A 19,659-nucleotide genomic window follows, 5' to 3' on the forward strand; every position below is an offset into this window, starting at 1 on the left:
ATTTCATACACGTGTGCTTACAGAAATGTAATTTGAACAAATTGATTCACACTCGGGTGTTTGCCACTGATATGACAGCTTCCCCTATGATATTAGGATCTTAACAGAGGAAAAATAGTTCTTGGGAGAATAAGAAATGTTTAGTCTAAAGAGAAATCCTGTCTCCTTAGGATGTTCTGAAGTGCAAATATGGCCCATTGTTTACCCCAATGCGACAAACCAATCTTCATGGAATTTCTGAAACCCTTGGGGAGAGATCTTAGGTGAAGGGATCCTCTAGACGGTGCCTCCGCCGGGACCCTGAAGCCAGGCACCAGCCATTTCCCAGAGACCAGTACATCCTTCTTGCCTCAGGCACATTTTGATGCGGCCCATCAGGCACTCCAGCAGGTCTAAATTGGTCCAGGTAACAAGAGGCCTGATGTCTAGGTCTTGTTGACAGGCTCACAGAGCTGGGGAATATGTTTTCATTTCAGGTGATGTTGGAGGGTCGCCCAGTTCTGAAAAGGAGATTTTTCTCTTAAAGGCATCCTCTCTCTTCCTATTTCCATCCTCCAAACTCTAGATGCATCAAGGCCAAACTTGCAATTCAGAGAGAGAAGAGCACCAGAGGACCCAATAGGATTTTTATTAAGTGCTTGTTCTGTGAGAGGTCGAAGCGGGTAGGGAAGAGTGTTTGGAGAAGGCAGAGTAATTGTCACCTGGGAAGCCGGTTATTCATGAACTCCAGGAAGTAAAAATGAAAAAGCCCTTTTACATCAATCCACTTCTCCCCCTGTCAGGGAAGAATGTGCCGGTGATAATTGCTGCTGAGTTGAGCATCTCAATGCCAAGACATCATTTATTCCACTTTCCTTTGTCTTTCAATCCACGTGTATGTTTCTTCAGCTTTCTCCATCTGCTATTTTTCTTTTTAATAATAATTAAACTAGGGGGCATCTATCTTCTGTAGGATTTATCTTTGGATTTTCTTTTTCTTTTTCATTTGTTTTGTTTTTCTCTTTGCTTTTGTTTTTCATTTTATACCATCCTTATATTTATATGTAGATGCCCTGCTTTCATAAAAACTGCATTCTCCGTCGCTCTTACGTTTGCAGTGTTAAATCATCGTGGCGTTTGTTGGCTTTGGGTGTGAAAAGAGGTGGGGCTGCTCAGGCACTAACACACACGTACCACTGACCAGTTTGTGCCAGAAGGTCAGCAAGATTATCTTTTTACCCCTTCTTTCCCCTGCATACAGTCAAAATGAAAATATGGTGTCTGTTAAGTGCAGAAATCTAAACAGGAATTTATGGGAAGGGTCACCTATATCTACTGATTTTTTGGTATACAAAAAATAACTTTTTGTGCACTCAAAAAAAACAAGGACAGCTAAACAAGCAACACTGCTGTTGCTTAGAAGCCAGCAAACAATATTTGGCCAATCTGCTAGTATTTCTCAAGTCTTGCCCATTGCCTGCCTTTCTGGAAGAGGTGTTGACGCAAGTAGCTAGTGGGAGAAACAAAATCAAAGGATTTTCATCTACCACAGACTGGGTAAGCTGCCCCCCAACAATAGAAACTTGACCGTTCTTATTTCTGGCCACACCCTTGGGCTGAAGGACCAAAAACATTTTGTACACTTCAAAGTAAGCAGGGGCTTGCAGCTTCTCACCAGTGCCCCCTTCCCGGAGGCCAAGGCAACATGTTCATATGCTGCGTGACCATTCTGGACTTCATACTTGGCAGGTTGTCATTGCTTTCGCTCAAAACCAGACCCTGAGAGGAGCATGAACTTGATCCATGCCATAAATCAAGTTCTAATACAGGGTGAGAACCTTAACCCCTCTCCTCCCAGGTCCCCCTGCACTCCTCCACATGCCTCCAATGCTATTGAAATGATTCAGTCAGCCGGGCTGTTATTTTTATCACTCAGTCCCAAAGGTAAAATGGTTGGCTAATTTGGTTCTTATTCCCAACCCCCGCCATATTTAGACATGGAAGGGGAAAGACTAAGAAAAGAATGCTTAGGCAAATCAGTCTGAAAACAAAGCTTAGGAAAAAATGGAAAGAGAAAAAGGGAAAAAAGCCAGCAGAGAGGATGCAGCCTGTGTCTAGACAATCCCCCTTTGTTTTCAGAAGCCTCCCCTCCTCCTTTTATGACTGTTTCTTCCTTCACTCTTATTAATTTTTCTCTGCAGCTTATCTCTCAGCCCTGAGGTAGGGAAAGATCAGAGTCTATGCACCGGCTCCAGAGGCGGGCGGCTCTCCGGGCAGCCGGGACCTGCAGGGAGCTCAGGAAACACACTCACTTGGCAGCCATGAGGCCAGCAGGCACCGCAGCTGCCCTCCTGGAGTAGAAGGTGATTTTCTCATCCCTCACAAGCACCCTGAGGGAGATTAATAGTCATCTTCAGCTTTGGACGTTTGTTCTCTTCCCTGTGTCCTTGACACATACAAAAGATCCACTTTAATGCCTCTAAGCAGAAGGAACAACCCCAAAGGGTTAAGGCCGGGAATGGACAGGGTTGTTCAAAGACACGCTGCGTGGAACTCTTAATGATTACACTCTGGAGTGCTATGTCTTCACCATGTGGCGCTGATTGTCATCGAAATGTTCAGAGGGGTTAAAAACTAGGGGCTCGAAATGAACATACTTTCAGATCAATATTTTGATACGTGTTATCTGCACGACCTTCATCAAGTTACTGAAACTCTCTCAGCCTCAGCCTCCACATCTAGAAAATGGGGAGGATAATAATAATAACACTTAGCTCAGAAGGTTTTGAGAGAATAAGATGAGTTAATGGGAGTGACGTGCTTAGCATAGTACTGGCCGCATGTAAGCACACCACAAACTAGGGCTGAGTGGTGAGAAATGCTATTATTACTGTTGTGAATGTGTTATTAATTTTAATTATTGGCGAGGCGACCTGAAATATGATTAAGGTGTAATCTGTATCTGTATCCAAGGAAGAGTCTCAGAAATGAACAGACTGGACTGTCAAGAAAACGGTAACCATTCGAACTATTTTAAATGGAGGGAATTTAATAGAAGAACTGTTTATGCAGGTGGCGGAAGAGAGGAGAAGACAAAACAGAAGATGGGGAAGCAACCCAGAGATGAACAACAGCAGGAAGCTGACGCCACCCTTAGGACGGAAGAAACACAAGAAAAAGGTGATGTGACACTTTCTAGGCCCTGGCCAGAAGCCAGGGGCTACCTGGTGGGAGCTGGGACCTCAGAGTGAGGGGTGGTCGGGACAGCAGCTTAAACCACAGAGGAGTTCAACCACTACTGTAAACTGTCACCTGAAGCAGAAAGACAGACCCACACAGGTCCTCCCTTCCTTCTATCCTCCTGTGCATTGACTGAACCTGGCCAGAAGCCTACGGATGAGGCAGTCTGGGAAATGTAGTTTGCAGACTCATCGACAGCTATAGATTCAACAGAGATATATTCCAAGCATGGAGGAGAAAACTCTTCATACCTACGAGGTTGAAGAAAAAAACCGCTTGATATACTGAGGAGAAACCATCTAGATTCTGGCTTTTAGCTGGAATGCCTAAAGATCCAAATGTTTAAAGCCAGGTGATGATTTTGTGATGAACGTTACCTGAGATGGAAGATATTAGGAACACAGAAAAGGAGGAAAGCTGACAAGCCCACACCTTTGGGGAAGCTCCTTTCATTCCTTTTCTTTCTTTCTTTTTCTTATCTAGAGAGCCCTTATCCACAACGATTTCAATAACTTTCACCAGAAAAGCTCCATTATTATTTATTGAGGCTGGTTGTGTAAGTTATTGATCAAACCACTGTTGACCACAGCGAGAAAATGACTTTGCCATCGTAGAAGGCCAACAGTGATTCTTTGGTGCATTAAAGAGTGCAAAGGGGAAAGAAAAATTGTCAGTATCTTTGCTTTCTGCAGAGTTGCTTTCAAGCGGAGGGATGCCCCTTTGAAAATGTATCAGTCTTAAAGTATGAGAGAGGGCACTAGATAAAGACTCAATCTGACACGTGCTGGAAATGTTCACCTAGCGCCTTGGCTTCAGCTCTCTGTCCTAGACCGTAACACTTGTTTCTTATAAAGAGCTGGGCTCTGGCTGTCTTCCCAGCACAGAATGGCCTCCCTAGCCATTTCATTACCAGAAATTACAATGATCATCTGCCTAACTGGGGATAGCATTATCCGAAACACAATTATAAGTAAACTCACGGAAAGTCTAGGTGGCCTGGTGATGACTAACCAGAAATATTCCTGCCTCACACCAGATCACAACTCAGGATCATCACAGGTACTCATCATTTTCCGAAGCACCTCAATTACCATGAACGTGGCTGGAGGGAGTGAAGCGGTTACTAATATGTTCAACTTCGGTGTCTAGGAATTAAAGCACGCAAAGGTCCAGGGACATTAGGATCAAAAGCCCTGGTCAAAACATGTTCTTAACTACATGACCGTGATAATGATTTGATCTGGTGTGATGCCAACTCTGGGATTCTCACCCAGTGGGAGTGGGAAGAAAGTAACCCTGAAAAATGGGACTGCTCAGGGCTACAGCAGCACCCACTAATTTAATGAGGTAGCAGGGCACACACTTCAGGAGACGCAAGCTACAGGGATTTCCCAGAAGACAGAAAGCACTGGACTATGGCTTTGTTTGCATCTGGAAATAAATGTAGTTATAAAATCATCTCCATAGGACTTACGGTGACCTAGCCTCAAGGGCACTGATTCTGCCAAGGCCAGGTCTTTCCTTTCTAAGCCAAAACAAACTAACCAAAAAAGCAACCGCTCACGTATTTGCCACGATGGAAGAGAATATTTCAAAGTATATTGTATGTGTTTAGCTTTACAATAATGCCTAGCCAACATGACAGCAGAATGATTCCTTGTTGTGTTTTTATTTTTTTTGCGTTACGCAGGCCTCTCCTGATGTGGCCTCTCCCGTTGCGGAGCACAGGCTCCGGACGCGCAGGCTCAGCGGCCATGGTTCACAGGCCCAGCCGCTCCGCGGCATGTGGGATCTTCCCGGAGCAGGGCACGAACCCGTGTCCCCTGCATCGGCAGGAGGACTCTCAACCACTGCGCCGCCAGGGAAGCCCCCCTTGTCGTGTTTTAAGTCTGAACTTTGGGCCAAAGGTTGGCTCAGGTTAACTCTGAAGACAGAGGACCAAGAGGCCAGACAGGAAAGTCAGCTGCTATATCTAAAGTAGTCCAGAGAGTAGGATCAAGAGCCTTGACCATCTGCGGCCCAAGCCACTCTACTTTCTCTCTTTCTAAGCTGCAGGGATCATCAGAAGAGGTGGCAATAGCATCAATGGTGGTAGCAGCATCAGTGGAGCCGTTCTGGAGCCGCCTAAGGACAGTCATGGTGGCTGGTAAGTCAAGCCATCCCTGTGATCAAAGCAAGGGTAAAGAATAATAAAATGAAGATTTAGTTTGTATTGGCACTCCCCATGCATTAAATATAAGAGAAGTGTCCCCAAACGAATTTCAGTCTTTTTGAAAATGATGCTCTAGGAGGAAGAGCAAATATTGACACTTCAATAATGTTTGCCCAGAAATCGGTGAGCTGTATACAGCACTCAGGTATCTATGTTACTGGAATCAATTAGGAAAACAGAGAATTGATATCCTCCAATGAGAAATATATAGTAACTGCTGACATTACAGATAACGTCAGCTCTGCAAATCATCTCTGAAGTCATAGGCCTACCCAACACTGTCATTGATGTTCGGGGAATCTGTCTGAGAACACAGCCCTTACTTCGGTTATGCTGTCCGTTGCTCTTACCAGACACTGTCTCCCCCAATATGCAATTTCCATACCCTGAAACTAACTCTTTCTATTCATTCATTCATTCAGTAAGTTTGTTGAGAACCTACCTTGTGGTAGCATTATTTTAGGATGGACAGAATCTCTGGTTCCAGTAGGGGAATAGAAACAATGAAAAAGCACAAAGTTAGATATTTTCACAGGAAAATGAAAATGAATGAGTCATGTGAAGACCTGAGTAGGGAGTATTCCAGCTAGAGGATCAGTGAATGCAAAGGCCCTGGGGTACATACAACTGCTTTCTCTTTACCCTCCTGGTGTGTTTAGTGGTTCTCCAGTCTCTGGTTGCTTCTGAGGCTTTTGGCTCCTTCATTCTTTCTTTCCTTTGTCCCCACCTTCTTCCTTCCTTCCTTTCTTTTCTTTTATTATTTATACTGTCAGAGGTCTTTTAAGGCGTCTTATGGCCATGAAAATCTCACACCTTAAAGCCTTCTCTTCCCAAACAGAATTTTGTTGTCATTGCTCAGATGCCTCTCTCTCTTCCCACATAGATTTTAAGTTCTTTGAAATGACGCACTAAAGTGTCTTAGATCTTTATGGATTTCCCAAAATGCCTAATGTAACAAGCGGCATATAGGAGAGGTTCAGAATAATGAATGTTGGCTCAAACGACAATGTTCCTAGCTGGAGAAGGTTGTTGAGATTAATTTGCCCACCCAAGACATTTTTTAACTATACATGCCTGGTCTCTCTCCTTCTCTTATTTATTTGTATTCAGTTTATCTCCAGAGAACTAAAAAATTTTAAAGCACTGTGGGGAAGAAATGCTTAGATATTGCTAATGGTTTTTATTTGGGGTATCAATTCTTATCCTGTGAAGTAACTGATAAAGTCTTTATTGATAAAGGCAGTCCAGTAACAAGTAGTTTTTATGCAAGGAATACATGTGTTCAGTGTAATCGGGCTGGCCTAAGGTTGAAAGCTGAAGTTCATTAGCTTCTCTTAATAAGAGATGATTCCAAAGAGCCAACCAGTGATTTATAATGTGTTTGGGAAAAGCCCTAATCCTTAACTTTTAGAACCAGAGAACAGTTTTTTTTTTCTCACTTCTCTTCTGAAAGAGGAGAGACGTGACCCTGGGTGAGATGGAGGGGTGCGTTAATGTAAATTCTCAGTCTGTGGCTTTCAGGGTCACAGCTTCAGCCTCCTAACTTCAAACTAGCACCAATGAAAAGGGCTTTTAGAGCAGCAGGCTGGTACCATAGTGATGGGACGGTTGCTAAGGATGTCATTATCACTCTGATTGCAGGAATCGGTGAGTTAATTGGCATGACCTCATTCAAGTCCTCAGGGCCTACCTGTTCACAAATTACAAAGGAGACAGAAAGTTGATCTTTTTATAGTGTCAGGAGGAAGCACCTGTTAACATTTAAAATAACATCTGAAACAAGGTATAACGCGTACTATTTATCTACCTGTTACCTTTTTCTCACACTGCATCCTCCCTTCTCCTCTTTACTATATAGAATTAAGACTTGCCCTTCTCAAAAAAAAATTTTTTTAATTGTACTATTGTTCCTATTCCCTCTAGCGTAAGAGGGATTTATTTATTTATTTATTTTGGTCTGAGAATCAGCCATTAAACTGAAGAAGGCTCACGGAAATGAACTGAAATGTCTTATAGGAAGAAAAATAGCAGTGTGAAGATGAAAAAAAAAAAATCCAGGATAATGGAGATTGATCGCTTGATCTATCTATGGCCTCAAATAAAACTGATTGAATTTAACATGTTAGGTTACAGTTAAAATGCTTAGTTGTTTCAGTCAGGGTAATATAGTTTCAGATTTTCATAGGGAGCCATTTATTTATTTTTGCATTTGTGAATCATTTAGTCATTCCCTTGTGAGTGAGAATACATTTATTTTCCAACTCCCTGCTGTTAGGTGTTCTATTAATACCACACTAGTTGAAATAAATGGAGCAGTAGAAACTGTTTGGTGGTGAATTTGTTTTTCAGATTTTTTTTTTGATACTGCTATTTTGGTAAGTTGGTTTCCCAACCTCTCCAGCAGTTTAAATAGAGTCTTAACTTCTCACCCTTTCCCCTCTCTAGCTGCACATTTGATTGTTGCTTTTGCCTTGATATGGACAACTTCAAGGCCGCCTAAAGCATTGTAACCCAAGAAACGCATAAAAAAGAGGGTGTATGGTAAAATCATTCTAGTCAAGCGGTAGACTTGTCAAAAATTATGGACAGAGCGACAGCTTTCTCAAACACAAGTTTTCTCTCCACCCCTTTGTACTCTACCCCGAAAACCCAACCTAATAAAGAGGAAAATTGGCTCTACAGGTTATAAGGAAGGGGCAAGGGTCATATTTCCCAGGATTCTAAAAGGGAATTTTCAAATGTACTTCAACTGTGCTTGAGCCCAGTCAGGTTTGCTCATGTGCCTTTGGAGTAAAGCTGGGCAAAGATAACGTCCTTGTTATTCTGGGCAGCTAATTACTGTCAGTAATTGTTGTCTGTAGTGAACACGATGCGGCTTAAAGGGGGGATGGTGGAGAGGAGTGCTGGGAGGCGGGTTCGCTCGGCTTTGAACAACATCCAGTACTCGGAGGCTGATTCGAACAGGAGGGCTTCTTTGGGGACAAGTTCAGAAAGGCCGCAAAGGGGCATTGGAGGAAAGCACGTGGACCTCCCTACGTTCCGGCACTGGCAAAGGTCAGGCAAATAATCGAATCACTCTTCCTCGGCTTTCATTTCCTCGGCAGCACTCGTGAGGATGGGGAGGGGGCTGGAGAGGGGAGGTAGTAGGTGGCCCTGCTCCTCCTGGCGAGGGGGAGGGAGGTGGTCAAGGACATTCCATTCCACTCTCTGCTCTCACTGAACCCTCGGGAAAGAACAAAGAAAGAATGACAAGGATACAGACATGCTGGGCACGTGCATTCACAAACACACACACACAGGCAGCACTGACAGTAAGGAGTCAATAGGAGCAAAAGGATAATTTATGCTGAGACTGGAAACTCTGAGAGAAAACCAACACAGAAGTGTAACGTGGGGAGGGGAGAGAGGATGAAGACAATCCCTCGCATCTCTTAGGGCCCACTCTCCAAGATCTAAAACTACACCCATGCCTGAGAGATACTTATAAAAGGAGTATCACCTGAAACTGACAAAGGAGGAAACTGAGGCTCAGAGAAAGGAAGTAAATCCTTCAAGGACGCAGATCAAATATTCAAGGAAGTAAGGACTACAGCTCGGGTGTGTGAGCTGGTATCCTGACACCACAGGATCTTGCGCAGGTGGCAGCAGCTAAAAGCAGCACGGTGGAGGAAGCGATGCGAGATGGGGGGCCCACGGGGCAGGCTTCAAGCTGCTTCAGAAAGAGACTTGCATCTTGGTGAGGCTCTGGACTTTCTCCGATTTCTTTCACTTGTTTTATGAAACCAATAAAGTGAAGTCAGTGAAACATTTTACTGGCAGCTCTGGGTGTATTCTAATTGGCGTATAGTTGGAATTCCCGTCATTGCCAGGGAGAAAGCAACCGCTCGAATTCCCTGAAGATTATTTAGGGGTAGATTTATGAAGGGGAAACAGGAACAGGGCTAGAGACTCAACTTCCTAAAGCCATTTCCTTTGACTGGGGTGGGGAGAGTTTTGCCACCAATTTCCTGCCTACATTCCTAAATATTTTTACCAAGGTCCCTCCTCCATTCCCATTTTCATCAACGGACTTGAAATCTCCAAAGATCGGCTTACAGGGACTCCCTCAGCCAGAGGTGAACCATCACCTGAGACAGATTCCAATCACTTTCCACCTCTGTCCACCAGCCAGGCTGGCTGCTGGCTGGGAGAACTGGGTTCTAGTGTTTTCCCCAGCCCAGCCTCTCCCAGGGTTAGTGAATGAAGCTGGAAAGGAACTCCCTGCCTCTGCTGCCCAGGGCCACAGTGACTTTGCAATATGCTGAGACAATGAGGGTAGTGTTTGTGGCTGGGACTCTCTCAAGCAAATGCTACTGAATACATTTGGAAGGAGCATGCTTAGTTGGACACTGCCATGGTGTAGGAACCAAAACCAACTGGAAAAGGAAGAGTGTAGAAGAGTTTGATTTCTTCAACTTCATCGTACGGGGTCTGAACTTGGACCTAGGTTCAGATTTCAGCTAAAGTCGATTTTGAATCTTGTTCAAGTTATTTCACATCTTTGGTGCCTCAGTTTCCTTATCTGTTAAAAAACAAAGCAAACATAGCATTTGTACCCAATTTACAAGTGTATTCTGAGGATGCAATCATATTATTTGTGCGAAGCAATTAGCACAGAGTTTGAAACATAATTAGTACTTGACAAATGTTAAACAAGCCTCGCTAGCTCCGTAAGTGTTCCTTATATCAGTTACCCTTTCAGCTCTTCAGTTTGTAGAACTTAACTAATACCTTATAGGTAGAGTCATCCTGAGGAAATGAAGAATAGAAAAGGATTTAATTTTTTTGTTGTTGTTTTTGTTTTTGTTTTTTTGTGGTACACGGGCCTCTCACTGTTGTGGTCTCTCCCGTTGTGGAGCACAGGCTCCGGACGCGCAGGCTCAGCGGCCATGGCTCACGGGCCCAGCCACTCCGCGGCATGTGGGACCCCACCCCGGACCGGGGCGTGAACCCGTGTCCCCTGCATCAGCAGGCGTACTCTCAATCACTGCGCCACCAGGGAAGCCCAGGATTTAATTTTTTTTTTTTTTTTTTTTTTGCGGTACGCGGGCCCCTCACTGTTGTGGCCTCTCCTGTTGCGGAGCACAGGCTCCGGACGCGCAGGCTCAGCGGCCATGGCTCACGGGCCCAGCCGCTCCGCAGCATGTGGGATCTTCCCGGACCGGGTCATGAACCTGTGTCCCCTGCATCGGCAGGCGGACTCTCAACCACTGCGCCACCAGGAAAGCCCCTCCAGGATTTAATTTTTGACTTTGGTATTTTGTTGTTGTTGATGTATTTTCCTAAATACCACTTATTGAAGAGTTAGAATAACTGTTGCAAAATGAGAGAAGCTTTTATAAAGCCTGACAAATGTTGACTTTCCAATTCTGCTTAATCTCATGATTTAGTTCAATCAAATGTGATGTCTTGCGTGTGATGGGTTTGTCATCATTAAATAGACATTGTCAAGTGCCTGTGTAGTCACCACATATTTTTAATGTTTAGCAGCTTTGTGGTCAAAATGAGCAGATTCCATTTTGGCAGGGTGTGGAAACATCCGGTCTGTCATTTAGACATGACTCCATTTACTGCAGGAAGTGAGAGCAAACAGGAGGCATCCAGCCTGCTTGTGGGTGTCTGGGCAGATTTTTGAAGGACGCTCCAGCTACTGAGACGTGGAGCAAGTCCATTCTGGCTGTCAGGTGGCAGGTAGTAGCCCAGCCGTTTGCCATCACTGGAAGTGTTAACACAGGGGGTCATCATGTGATACCATGAGAAGGTGGAGCCCAGCGGGAGAGAGTTCAAAGCGTTTGCACAACCTGGCAGGTGGGCAGCATCGTGGATGTCTTTGGGGAGATAGCAGGGCCACACACACTGGCTTCCCTTCCATGACAGTGGTTTGAGATTGTAGAGAGAGTCTGGTATGGGTCTTGGTTTTAAAGAAACTAAATACTAGGCAAGCTAGCAAGATAAGGGCTTCAGGCTTGAATTAGGAATCAGCTGCCAGGATTGGAGAGTGGGCGGGGACCAATCCATATGCTTTGGCTGTGTTAATTAATCCCCACAATAAGCCTGTGGGTTGGGTACTATTATCATTATGCCCATTTTTCAGAGGAAGAAACTGAGGCTTGGAGAGTAACTTGCCCAGAGATGCACAGCAAGCAGTAGAGATGGGATCAACGCAGGCAGTCTGGCTCCAGTGTTCATAGTCAACCACTTCATCCAACACCCCTCAAAGCAGATGCTCTTTTAAGTGTTATAGAGTTTGAGAAGCTTGACCGGGGCTGACCCTGCAGGTGAGTATTGAAGGCCCTAAGCTACGGGGTGGGTGGAACCCCAGGGTGCAGGAGTTAGGCTTGGCCTGATACTATGTCCCAGTGCCCCTTGGAGAAAAGCTTCCTAGCTCTTCCCAATAAATGGCAGTTTCTGTCCCAGTCAGGAGTTTCCTGTTTCAGTTCAGACCTAGGAATTTTGGCTAGGCTCTCAGTCCTTTCTAACTCAGAAATCCTCCCAGGAAACCAGATAATTTCTGGCACTGATCTATAGAATTTAAGGCAGCTCTCAGCAGACTCAAATATCCATCTGCCATGTGGTTAGACCATAGTGGAATTCCAGAGAGAAAGGGAGCAGTATTTGTCTGCATTCCAATGTATAAATCCTTTTCTTTGAAGAAGGGGACTTGAATTTATTGAGGTCCTACTATGTACTTTACATAAGTAGTTGCTTTTAGTATTTAAAATGAATTAATTTCCCATGGCTGCTGTACCACCAACTGGGTCACTTAGAACCAGAGAAATTCATTGTCTCACAGTTCTGGAGGCTGGAAGTCTGAAATCAAGATTATGGGAGGGCCATGCTCCCTCAGACACCTGGAGGGGAAATATCCTTCCTTGCCTCTTCCTAGCATCTGGTGGTTCTCAGCAATCCTTGACATTCCTTGGCTTGCAGATTCATTCCTCCAATCCCCCATCTTCACATGGTGTTCCTTCTGTGTCCCTTCACATGTCTTCCCTCTGCACATGTCTCCCTGTGTCCAACTTTCCTCTTTTTATAAGGACATCAGTCATGTTGCATTAGAGCCCATCTTAATGATCTCATGTTAGCTTGACTACATCCGCAAGACCCGATTTTCAAGGAAAGTCACATTTGGAAGTTCTGGAGGTTAGGAGTTTGGGGGGCACATACAATAGCCCCACTAGTACCACCTCCTCTCTTTTGCAGGCAAGGAAAGTGAGGCTGAAGTTGACTCAGCTAGTAAGTGTTGGAGGACAAGAATCAAATCAAGTCTAATTCCAAGGCTGCACTCTTCCTATCCATATCATACTGCCCTCTCAGGAGAACAAGCGGTTTATTCCTCTCCTTAAGTGACACCTTTTAAGAACCAATGTGTTTGCTTACGACGAGTCTCAGTCTCGTTAGTGACCTGGAAGGTCTGGGGCCCACTCAACACTTGTTCTTCTAATGAGCCTCCTGTTCTTGCTGCTGAATAAATATGATGTACACCTGTGTTATCGAGGGGAGCCATAGATGAACACCTGCTGGGTACCCCTACAGGTAGATGTGACATCCCAAGAGGTCTACACGGCTCAGGAGAGTTTCTCATACTGTACAAAACAGCAGATGCCATACGATGTGTTTTACCCTGGAAAGATTTATCTGCGGTACAAAGAGTCAGAAACTCACAGAGATAATCCCACACTGGCACCTGATGCCTCACAATGAAGTGTGTGTCCTGAGGCGACTCACTTAACCTCTCAGCCTCGCCATCTGCGACCTGGAAGTAATGATGGCCAGCTCTTTGGAGGCATCATTTGGGGCAGCTTCAGAAATGGCCTGGAAGACTGTGGCAGATGGAAGTGCTATATTGACAGCAAGAACGCTGACTGAAAATAATTGGTATTTATAGAATGCCATCCTTAAGGATCCTAAATTTCTTGTGGCCGTCATTCCCAAGCCTTGGGAATTGGAAGAATTGACCTGGAATGTGGTGAAAATGTTCACTCCTCCCCCATCTTCCTTGCCGTTCTCTTTTCAGTTAGAATCACGATTTGAGTTCTCGCCGAAAACAGAACGCTGGGTCAAGGGGGAGGTTTGGGATTATTAACGACCGTCCATCTTCTAGAGCGAATGTGCTTCTGCATCAACGTCTCCTTTCGATTTCTTCCTTTGATAAAATGTATTCAGCAACCAGGCTCTGAGGCAGACACTCCTCTCCCTTAGTCTTCCTCCCTCAGTCAAGTTATTTAATTATATTGTTTTTACTATCCCTTACTGTCTGGCTTTTGGATACCCATGTAATTATCTGATTAGTTCCTATGTAAAATCCTTGCTTTTGGTGTTCCTTCCAATATGCTAAAGATACTTCTAGTGGCAAAGAGCTGGCACTGGTACATTAAACAGCCCAGAATAGCGTGGAGCCAGGTGAAAAAGGGTCTCATCTTACTTTATATTAGAGCTCCAGAGCTGGAGAGACTCTTTCCTGCCCATGTTGAAGATCTGCTTGGAAGAGATCCGCACCATAGCACTGTTCTGCAGCATGGGTCCCATTTACCTTTATTAATAAACAGCACAGTTACAGGTTCCAAATAAAGAGGGCAGTGCAATCCCATTACACTAATTGTTCCCTATGATGAGTAGGAAGAGTCTAATTGAACTTATTTGAGGTGCCACCTTTATGTTCTCTCAGAACTTTCTACTCGCTTGGGGTTCATGCCATTCTCGGTGTCTCTGTTTGTTTAAAAGAAGACCGAGAGAGATTTGGAGCTGCCTAACTTGTGTCCGAACGTTTCTAGCCTGCGCATTTCCTGGTAATAAGCTATTTGGTCAGATACGTAGAGTTATTTGATCGGGTGTTTAGTCCTCAAATGGTGGTCACTGCGTGGGAACAAAGCGAAAATGATTTAATTTACACAAATGCCGTTGTTTAATCACTCATTTGCTGTAAACTTGTTTCAAAACGAACGGAATCTCTCTCTAGACCAGCACGGTTCCACTGCTGCATATAAATGAATAATTAGCCAATAGAATCTATAAATGGCATTATTTTCTACCATTCTAGTTTGCTTTCTGCTGCTGGACTTCTTTAAGAACTTGAAAATATACTTTCTGATCATAGCACTTTTCCAAGAAGTAGAGAGAATTGTTAGAGGGACCCAAATGGCTGTTTCTTTGTTATCTGAGGTAGACAGAATTGAGATAACTCATGAAACACTATCATTCTTGCAAGACCCCTATTTTATTTTATTATTTTATTTCATCTTATTTTGTTTCTGCCTTGGTCTCCATCCCTAATACCCCTAGCACTCCCATCAACACCTTTTTAAAAGGGTCTTTATATAGATTCTTCTAATTCACCTTCCATGTTTTTATTTAGTTTGTGTTTATTTGAAAGATTTTATGGTGTCATTTTTGTATGCATCTTAAAGTTGTATAAATGGTAATGTGCTATACATCTCATTCTCTTTCTGACTTTTCATTTGAAGGAGTGTTTTGACAACTACACATTTTTCTCTGTATAAATCCAGTTCATTGCTTCTGAGTCCTACAGATTATCTCAATACCGATGCGTATACCATTTCTGACTCTTGCATAGAACCCGTTTTACTTATTCATTTCCCTAGTGGCTATCTAACAGGTACTTAGATTCTCTAGAGGGTACTTGATTGCTTTCAACTTTTTGGTACCACAAATAATGCTACAGCAATACTCTATCATCATGTTTCCTTATGGATTTCTGAGCAAGAGATTCTCTAGAGTTCATTCCCAAGAGTGGAGCTTCTGAGTTGTAAGCGTATATACATACTTTACTTCATTAAGTACTTTCAAATTGCTATACAGAATGTTTGCACTTCACCACCAGTGAGGGTGAAATTTCCCCACATCCTTGTCAGCACTTTCTAATTTTTGCGAATTTGGTAGGTAGAAAATAATCTCATTTTTAAAATTTTGCATGTCTCTGATTACTAATGAGGATGTATATCTTTCATATACTATAGTAGCTGTTTCCACTTCCCCATCTGTCAATTGCCTGTACATGTCCATTGCCCACTTTTTTCTTTTAAATTTGCTCTCTTTTTCTTATTTGTTTGTGAAGTTTCTTATATATTCTAGATACCAATTCCACGTCTCTTTTGTAAATATCTTTTTCACAATATTTTGCTGATTTGTCAGTAATGGAAGTCTTTAATTTAGATGAGGTCATATCTACCAAATTCTTTTCCATTAACAGATTTTCATGAGCAGCCTCTATGTAAAATCTTTGTTTGTTTTTCATTCTGATATGCTAAATGTATATGTAATAGCAAAGAGCTGGCTTTGGTACCTTAAGCAGCCCAGAATAGAGTGGTGTCAGAACAGGTCTCATCTCACTTTATATTGGAGGTCCAAAGCTTTAGACACTCTCCCCGCTGTTGCTGCGTTGCTTAGAACAAAGCCACATCATAGCTTATTTAGCAGTGTGGATTCCACTTATTTTTGTAAATAAACAGCACATTTACATGTTCCAAATAAGGATGATAATACATTCTCTTTGTACTATTGTTCTCTATAATGAGTATGGAGATGACTAATTAGAATATTTTGCAGCGCCACCCTTGATGTTCAGTCTGAACTTTCTACTCACTTAGTGTTCCGTTTTGCGTTGTTTGTTTTGGTTTTGCTTTGGTTTAGTTTTTTGGAACTTAGGTGTACACTGTTGATCAACCATACTCCTCAGTTGATGGATTATTATCATTACTTGTCCATGCAGAACTCCTCTTCATTTCTTTGTGTTTTTAAGAATCTGTGTACGTATCTATGTATAGACATATGCACACACATAACACCTATCTACCTATCACAGTAAATGGAATTATTGATTCCAAAAATTAAAATTTCCTACACTGGTATTATATGTCTACATCCTCGCCATAGCCTCCTGGTGGGTGGGGCATTTTTCTTGGTACTTGACGTGGGCTTGGCCCTATGACTTGCTTCAGCCAATAGGATGCTGGTCCCATTGCATTAACCTGGTTGAATTCACACACTTCAGCTCCTGCTCTTCATCACAAGAAGAACATACCTTTGGTAGCCACTAGTCTAGGGAGAATGAGAACAAACATATGGAACAGATCTGGACTCAACCTGTAGCTTTTTTTTTTTTTTTTTTTTTAAATGTGTGATACGTGGGCCTCTCACTGTGTGTGGCCTCTCCCGTCGCGGAGCACAGGCTCCAGACGCGCAGGCTCAGCGGCCATGGCTCACGGGCCCAGCCGCTCCGCGGCATGTGGGATCTTCCCGGACCGGGGCACGAACCCGTGTCCCCTGCCTCGGCAGGCGGACTCTCAACCACTGCGCCACCAGGGAAGCCCCAACCTGTAGCTTTTAACCAAGTTCCCAGTCTAGATCAGCCAACCCCCAGCTGACCTGCACATGCATGAGAAATAAATGTTGTAAACCACTGAAATTCTAATATTTGTTATGCATTATTATTGCAAAAATAGCTAGCTAAGATGTCTTTCTTTCTTCCTCCATCCCTCCTTCCCTCCCTCTCTCCCTTCCATTTTCCCTTCCTTTCTCCCCTCCTCCCTCCCTCCCTCCCTCCCTTCCTTCCTTCCTTCCTTCCTCTATTTATGTATCCCATTTTATCCTCATACCACTACCATTTCCCTCCAGCAAGATTAATGTGTTTTATGGATATCTTTATGTATTTTTGAGTGTATATAATTTTTAAATTTTTGTAAATAATACTGTATTATACATCTTCTTCTGTTTCCAACTTTTTTCACCGAGTGTGTGAACATCTAGTCCTTTAATTCTAATTGTTATATAATACTTCATGATGTGTACCAATCACATTTTTGCTATTCTCATTCACAGTGATAAATACCCAGGGCACTCCAAATCCCTTTCGTGTCCCCTTATAGACCCAAAGAATCAATTCCTTGGGATACATGCCCAAGTGGAATTACTGGCTCATAAGGCAAATGCCTACTTAGTAAGGCTAAGTACTGATAAATTGCCAACAGCCTACCATTGCTCTAGCAGTGTATGAAGGTCCCTCTATCCCCATAGCCTCACTGATACTTGGCATTATCCAACTTTCTCTTTTTGCCAATCTAGTTGTTTTAATTTGCATTTCACTGATTACCAATCGTTTTGAGCACCTTGATGAATGCTTATTAACTTCCTGGGTTTGCTCTTCTATAAATTGCCTTGCCCACTTTATCTATAAGAGTTATTACCTTATTGATTTTTAGGAGTTATTTGTATGTTCACAAATTTATCCTTTATTGGTTTAGATGCCACAAGTAACTTTTCCCATTTTGGTAGGTGTAGGAACTTTGTGCGTAGTGCTCTCAATTGAACTAAAACTCTTAATTTTGATGTTAAAATTTAGTTTAGATGTTTTGTTCTGACTTGTGATTTATGCTTTTGAAGTTTTGTTTGAGAAGTCATTCTCCCCTCCTACACTGTTTGTGGGAATGTAAGTTGGTGCAGCCACTGTGGAAAACAGTATGGAAGTTCCTCAGAAAACTAAAAATAGAATTGCCATATCATCCAGCAATCCACTCCTGGGCATATAAGTGGACAAAACTATAATTCAAAAAGATACACACACCCCTATGTTCATAGCAGCACTATTCACAATAGTCAAGACGTGGAAGCAACCTAAATGTCCATCGACAGATGAATAGATAAAGAAGATGTGGTACATATATACAGTGTAATGCTATTCAGCCATAAATAAGAATGAAATAATGCTATTTGCAGCAACATGGTTGCAACTAGGGATTATCACACTAAGTGAAGTAAGTCAGAAAGAGAAAGGCAAGTACTACATGATATCACTTATATGTAGAATCTACAATATGATACAAATGAACCTATTTATGAAACAGAAACAGAATCACGGACATAGAGAACAGATTGGTGGTTGCCAAGGGGAAGGGGGTTGGTGGAGGGATGGAGGGAGAGTTTGGGATTAGCAGATGTAAGTGTTTATAAATAGAATGGATAAATAGCAAGGTCCTACTGCATAGCACAGAGAACTATGTTCAATATCCTATGATAAACCACAATGGAAAAGAATATTAAAAAATGTATATATATGTATAACTGAATTATTTTTCTGTACAGCAGCAATGAACACAATATTGTAAATCAACTATACGTCAATTTAAAAAAAAGTCATTCTCTGCCCTAAGTCACAAAGATGTTACATTACATTTTGTTATTTTAACCTAATTGTTTTATTTATCACATTAAGCTATTTTTCTTGTTTTTTCAAAGTTTTCTCAAATTATGAATGTAAGTACTGAACTTTATCAAACATTGTTTTGTATCTGAAATGATCAGGTGATTTTCTATTTTTTTCCATTAAAGTGTATTTATAAACTGATCACTCATTCTTCTATTCCAAGGATAAACCTGACTTAATTATAAAATTTTTTGGTATGCTATTGGATTCAGTTATTTAAGATTATTACATCTCTGTTAATCCATGAAGTTGACCTATAAATATCTTTATTATACTGTAACAAATCAGTGCTTATTCAATTAAATTCTTATTCATTTTTGGTATCAAGGATATACTAATCCCATGAAATGTGTTGGTCAGTGTTATGGGCTGAATTGTGTCTCACCAAAATTCATATTTTGAAGTTCTAACCCTCAGAACCTCTGAATATGAACTTATTTGGAGTTAGGATCTTTACAGAGGTAATTAAGTTAAAGTAAGGTCAGTAGGGTGGGCTTAATCCAATATGCCTGGTGTCCTTCTAAAAAGGGGTGATTTGGCTACTGTATACATGGAAAATGCCACATGACCAGGAAGACAGCCATCTATAAGCTATGGAGAGATGCTTGGAAGAGATTCCTCCCTCACAGCCTTCAAAAGGAACCGACCCTGCCAACACCTTGCTTTTGGACTCCCAGCCCCCAGAACTGTGAGATAGTAAGCTTCTGTCATTTAAGCCACCCAGTTTGTGGTACTTTGTTATGGCAGCACCATCAAACCAATATAGTCAGGTTTCCCTTTTTCCATTTTTGGACACAATTTATGTAAAATGGAGATTATTCAAAACTAAGCATTGTAATCTGTTCTCATATTTTTTCTTGTACAAATTTTTCTTTTCCTTAGCATTAATAATTGATTTGCTTTTTACTTGCTTAGTTTTGTAGGTACTGAACACCAGTTCACCCCTACAATTTCTGCCATGATTAAGTCT

The sequence above is a fragment of the Phocoena sinus genome, chromosome 7 (assembly GCF_008692025.1).
Source record: "Phocoena sinus isolate mPhoSin1 chromosome 7, mPhoSin1.pri, whole genome shotgun sequence".
Taxonomy (NCBI): domain Eukaryota; kingdom Metazoa; phylum Chordata; class Mammalia; order Artiodactyla; family Phocoenidae; genus Phocoena; species Phocoena sinus.